Source organism: Ammospiza nelsoni, chromosome 4 (genome assembly GCF_027579445.1).
Source record: "Ammospiza nelsoni isolate bAmmNel1 chromosome 4, bAmmNel1.pri, whole genome shotgun sequence".
Taxonomy (NCBI): domain Eukaryota; kingdom Metazoa; phylum Chordata; class Aves; order Passeriformes; family Passerellidae; genus Ammospiza; species Ammospiza nelsoni.
In genome coordinates this window covers 76,049,118-76,055,715 of record NC_080636.1, presented here as the reverse complement: position 1 = coordinate 76,055,715, position 6,598 = coordinate 76,049,118, and the positions used below count along the sequence as shown (strand labels likewise).

Genomic DNA, 6,598 nt, shown 5'->3' with positions numbered 1-6,598 from the left:
GGACAGGCTCAGATACCCTGGGAGTTTGGAACAAATTTATAGATGTCATTGAGGCTTTAATTTTTTTTCTGTTAGCCTTCCACTGAATGGCTTTCAGGTTATCATCTGAACCATTTATGCACACACCCAGGCAGATGCACATGCATGGATACACACAAAAACATGAGTGTGAAGACTTATGTAGAGAATTAAGCATTTGCTTTTCTGATTCCATGTCATGATTCTGAAAAGGAAAAAATATCTACTCTCTTTCAAAGCTTCCCAGGACAAAAAAGATTCTTGAAAGATCCAAATCAGAGCAGTGACCAAGTTCATTACTGATCTGACAATGAAAGAGAAGGCATCCCTTGAGTCTCCCTTCAGTAGGTCCATGTTAGAGAAGCATCTTTGTCTTCTGTTCAGTTTCTATCAAGCCAAAAAATACATAAAAATTGGCAATACTCAATGTTTCACTAACAACAATTTACAGTTTATCAAAAATATTTTAAAACAATGAAACAATGAAATATGTGCTTGTACAGGAAGCAAATTACTGTATCTTTCCCTTTCTTTTCCTCTTTCAGAAAAAAACTTTATGCCTTTCTGAAACACTGTGCTACCCTGGTGAAAGAGAGAACAAATACCTTAACAGGATCTCACTTTTCCCTTGTTCACTGTCTTAGCAAACTGACCCTGGAGTTTTGGCAGCTGAGGTAAATGGAAAGGAAGTTTGCAGACAAACCCCTCTTTTGCCAACAGGAGCTGGGTGGAAGACAAATTTGCAGGCCAAATTGGTCCTTCATAATTGACTGGGGTGTACAAATTATAAGGGACTCCAACATGCACATCAAAAGACACCATGAATCACCAGGGACAAGGATAATTTACCCCTGCACAATTCTGAAAGGAGAGTTTTGAATTACTTTTACATTTTACCATAACACACTCTTTCCCTTGTGTTTTTTACTATTCATTTATTCACAGCACCCTCCAAACCAAAAAAGCCCACAAGCCCCAGGCGTTCAGCACTGCAGTAGCTGTCGTCAGCCCCACCACTTTATCACCTGTGCTTTACAGAAGGTGAACCTGGAGCACAGAGTCTGCCATTTACCACAGTCAAACCAGCCAGTAAGAGACCTAAAAATAAAGCTTCCTCTCGAGCCTGCTGTAACCAGCTGCCAGGGCTCTAGGTGCAGATCTATATTTTTCCAGTCACAGAGTGTGCCCTTAGAATCAGAGGGCAGCAAAGAGCCTTTCTCATTTAAATCCATTGCAATTCCAAGAAAGAGAATCTTTGACTTGTTTGCTATGCTTCCCTTGACATACTGCCTCCAGGGCAATGTTCAAAATGACCTTACATAACAGTTTACATTCATAATCCATCACTGCAGAGGGAAATCAAAACAACAGACTCTTTCCCCCTTCATTATGAAGGGCTGCTCTTGTTCTATGTTGTGTCCTTGGGAAAGAACCAGTTGGGTTAGAACTATGAAAAACACAGAACACCTCCACCCCCAAAAAAGAACCCTTGTACAATGTGCATTTGCAAATTAACTACACCTTGGCAATGTGCATGTACAAAGTAGTTGCAAAAATCAAGTGGCTGAAAAATTAATAAAGCAACTTTTCTTCAGAACGTAAAAGGTCCCTTAATGCTTATTGAGTGACAAATCTTACTGAAACAGCTCAAGTATCACTTTTAGAAGATTCTAAATATTTTATGTATGCACACATTATACTGGTTTTGTACACAAAAATTAATTTTTTTTAGCAAAGACTTCATTTTATCCAAATTTCTTTTCCCTTCCAAATTATTTCTTCGCTTCTCAATATAATATTCCAGAATCTTGCAAAACAACGTTGTTACTTACCAGAACAGAAGAAATCTCAACATCTCTTAACTTGAGGCTGACAATGAAAGCCCCCTTCATTTTACTTGTCAGTCCAATTAAAAAAAAACATTCTTACCTCAAAAAGTGAGTGAATAAACAAACATGACACAGCAGGTTTAGAGATAAGAACTCAATGAATTGATAAAAAACTTGAATTCTGTAGTATTTTTGCTATCACCAGATCTAAAACAATTTTGCTAAACAGCTCCCCTTCTTTGGTAAGGGAAACAAGGATGGAAGCTGTACAATAACCTTCAGTGCTTCTTGATAAATAGCGAAATAGCTCAGTGGAAATGTTCAACTTCTCTATGATTAAAAAACAAACCTTTAATGTAGTTTTTGTTTACTGTGTCATAAGTGCAGCGTTGGAAGTTGTTGCCAAAGAATCATTGGAACAGGCATCACTAAGGCAGTGTCAGCCAGCCAGCTCTTTGAAAATGATTCAGTTCCCCTGGTCTTATGACTAAAATAATATGCAGTGGCTCCAGCCTGAAGCCTGGTTAATACATCTGTCCAGAACACATAATTACTTGGTCATAACATTCCCCCGGCCACCAGCCAACAAGCCAATCAGCATTTCTTCTTAACGCACTAGAATTTTTGCTGTGTCAAACTGTTTGATCTCTAGGTAGTAAAAATGCAAAAAATGGAAGGACACTGCACTGGAAGGTTTTAATTTAGCATAGTTTCTCATGGAAATTAAATCTGAAGAGAAACATGTTTTTGTTGACATTGCTAGAGTTGAGATTTTTTACTCTGCTTCAGGAATGATATTGACATATTTATCTTGCAGCTTTTTTCTTATCTCTTCGCCAGCTAAGATTCTGAAATGTAACCTCCTTTTCATTAATTACTTTCACAAAAAACCTCATGTTTATGAGAAAGTTAAATGATACCAGAAAATTTAACAGGCCACTATGTGTGCAACTAGCAAGTTATCAACTATGCTTGGTTGTGTACACTGTGCATGGAAATGAAACTGAAAGAGGTGAAAAAGTCTATTTTACACAGATACTACTATCCACAATTCTCTAAACTATATTTGTAAGTGCATGTGTTTGACTTCCTGAAACTTGATTTTGTAAACTCTGATTGTTTTGTAAACTCCTGAGGTACTTTGTACGTATAAAAGCTTTATATTTACTTCACCAGGACACAGGATCAGAAGAACAGTAGTGTTATACTTTCTTCCTATATCATGTGCCAAACCACACTCAGGAAAGCGCTCCATGCACATTTCAGAGTAATTCAATCTTTTCTCTACACAGGTATGGTATTTCTAAAGTAACAAAACAAATCACTACATTTCCTACTGTGAACAACTTAAGCATCACACTCAAACATGCAACTTTAAAGAAACTGCATAATTTCCAATCTCATGCTATATTTATTGGCTTAAGTGTTGTAGTTTCACACAGCATCCTTTTTTTTTGTCAATGTCTCTAGACAAAGAAACACCTTTACCTCATGACCAATACTGAGACTTAAAGGCAGTACAAGAATACAAATAAAGAACTTAAACTTCTGTCATAGGTTTTCTTTCCCCAGGTCACAGAAGAAGGAAGGACTGGGAGAATCCCACTTTCAGAAGGAACTAGGGTGTGGTTGGAGTTGATTTTCAGAGAAACTCGGTTGCTCTCCTGTCACAGGATTTGCTGTTTATTTCCTATTAACATAAAATCTCAGATTCAGCACCTTGTCTGTGCAAAAGGGGAATTTCAAACACCCAAACAGCCTGTTTTGAATTCTTGACATAGTACAATACAGAGATATTTAAATATTTCAAGGGTCTATACATATTTTTCTGAGAGTGTTTACAATAGTATTATGCATTTCAACATTAATAAAGATTGCACGCATTTAGATGAAGAGAATCTGTGGCAGAACTGAAAAATGTTTAATTATAACCAAAGGATGCCAAGGAATGGTTGGGTTCTTACCATGTGTATCAGCTTCTACTTGAAATCACCCTTACTTTCCTGAATCTAAACTTCCAAACTACGGGTAAGAGCAAAGCAAACTCTTCTCAGCATTTTGAGCAAAACGGGAAAACCTTTTATAACTTTCTTGCTTCAGAGGATACTTAGAAAATATAAAGGCTGGTGTCTTAATTTTAGAAATGCCGCAATAATACTGCCTAAATTCATGTGATCTACCCACATCAGTTTTCTCTTCATGCAAGTTCACTTTTACCCAGCTTTAATTCTATGATCCTGCATTGGATTTTCAAGAGGATTTCTGTGTTATTTGGTGAAATCATGATACAATAAATGCAAGGACATAAACAAAAGCAGTATCTTTAACCATTACACAGAGGCATGTTATCCAGCCTTGCTTTAAATACAAAGCAATGAACTTCATGTATATACACCCACTTCCACCTTTCTCCCTCACACCTAGCTTAACAGAGTATATGGCAGATTTATTTTCGTGCTACCTTATTATTAAGAACCAAGGAATGACTGAATTTTTAAATTCTCATAGAGAAACAAAAAATTAATCAGGAGAAGTCATAAATTTGAAAGACAATCTTCACATACATAGTGTGAAAAGTTTGACTTTGTACATAGGTTCTCAATGTCAGCACTGAACAGTTTCAGCAGTAGTATTGAAGGCTCAATACCCCTGGAAAACTGGCTACAGGTCTTTTATATTAGTTAAAATAGGAAATGATGAAAATAAAATAAATACCTGAGTTAGAATACTATTATTTGTATGCTTTGCTGTTTCTCTCATCTACAGAAGTGAAAACACCCAAAAATTCTTTTGTGTCCCCTAAATATGTCTTGGCCACGTTTACTGGAGATGTCTAGATACAATTTTTTTTCCTGAAGTGTTTGTTGCTCCTCACAACATCATAAAATTTCAATAAACCCCATCTTGCCAGAACACCAACTAACCATAGGCACAGAGGTACCCATTGCCTTCTCCACCAGCAGTGAGAAGAGGCACCTGGAATACAAATTCCCCCCTGGAGAAGCCTTTCTATCAGTTGTGCAGTTCAAAGCTAACATTAGTGAGGTAAGGTGAAGGTAACGTTGTCTCAGCCCAGGTTACTTCAAATGAAAGAGTTAATTTCCCTCCTTCTGGTGGGGTGCATGCAGACCACATCTCACAGGATGCTTTGCTGAAGCATGACAACCACAGCAATCTCCCATCTCTCTCTTTCCTCTGCTGCCACTCTTTGCAAAGGCAATATTTATCCTTCTACTCAGAAATGAAAATGAAAGCTGGTGTGTGACAAAATGTACAGCATGATGCAAAGCATTTCATGTCATAGCAAAAACAGCTTAAAGCCAGCATGCCAATGATGATATCATTCACAGACAACAGTTAATTTGGAAAGTGGAAGAGAGAAGCCAATATCTCTAGTGTGATGTGATTTTGTACTGAAAAGCCCTCACATGAATGCGCACGTGCACAGGAATGGAATTGAAAGCGCTTAGTTTGGGGACTGAACGCTAGAAAATGTACAGTTGGGAACGACTTTCTATTGGTTGGTAGATGAGATAATTGTCTTTATCCTTTGTTATTAAACATCTAATAGCATTTCCTGATTTTTGCAGTCTTAAGCAGCAAGCTCAATACTAAGAGCGCTTTTTATCCTCCTGCAATATGCATCTTTTCCAAAACATTTATCATAGTTTGCTCTGCTTAAAAAGAATATTCTTACATTACTATTGAATACACCTTTGACTGAATCCAGGCTACAATGTAATAAGTAACTATGTATTCTGGATGAACTCTAAAGGGCTTCTTACAGTTATGTATTCATCCCTTCACCAAAACAATCCACTGTACTTCGGGCAGTATACATATATTGCAGTCTGTGTATATAGATGCTGTATATATTACTGCTTCCTTAAAATAACAAGCAGAGTCATGAGAAAATATAAAGAATAAAGATGAAAGACATAACTGCTTAGTTTAGAAATTAAACATAAATTAAGGTGGAAGAAATTCTCATTATTTACTTAGGGCCTGATCCAAAGCTCTTTAAAGTCAGTGAAAGGAACATCAACTGCACGAGGATTTAAAATGTGACACTACAGTCGAATGCTTTGAAAAAAATGTCTGGGGAAGCAACACCACAAAAAAAGCCTGCTTAGAAGTGGGGAGGGAAAGGGCTTCCTGGATTATTTTACACCATTCTTACCTGTGGGACAGTCTTGATCTCAGCTTACAAGGGCATCATTGCTTTATTCCGTCTGTGCAAGGATGAAGCATGCTAAAACTTTGTGGCACTGGATCAAGTGCAAGAAAGGGCCAGAGCAGGAAATAAAATACCTGGGGTAAGAGTCACATGAGCCCTGCAGCCAGGGGTGCACACCTCAAAGTCTGTGACCTGCAGTGAGGTGGAAGCACAGCCTCAGCCCATTGTGCAGCTCAGGGCAGCAATCCATGCCCCACAGGTCTGGGAGCACCCCTGGCACGCGCAGCCCATGCTGCTGGAACCAGTGGAGATCAAAGAAATTAGCAACCAAAGCAAAGTCACTGCTTCCCAGGATTGCCAGCATCCCCTCCATTGCTATCTAGTATTTCCACTGATAATAAACAATGCATCCAAAGTGCAGGATGAAACTTTTGAGTTTGGTTTTTCCTCCCAATGAAATTTGGTTTTCTGGCTCTTTTCTGTCTTTCTGCTAGTATGTTTGTCCTTTGAGTATTTTAACCAGAGGGTGGGTTCTCTCCACTAACAAGTCCATCCATTATTCTGACGGGATATT

General features: G+C 38.0%; 1 long non-coding RNA gene across 1 annotated transcript; it reads right to left on the bottom strand.

The window, feature by feature from the left end:
• Window positions 1-3,367: 3,367 nt before the first annotated feature.
• LOC132072904 (uncharacterized) lies at window positions 3,368-6,221 on the bottom strand. Its single transcript, XR_009418430.1, has 3 exons — window positions 6,159-6,221; window positions 6,028-6,079; window positions 3,368-3,537 (listed from the first exon to the last, which is right to left on the bottom strand). It is a non-coding gene; the product is annotated as an uncharacterized LOC132072904 (long non-coding RNA).
• Between the last annotated feature and the right edge of the window lie 377 nt (window positions 6,222-6,598).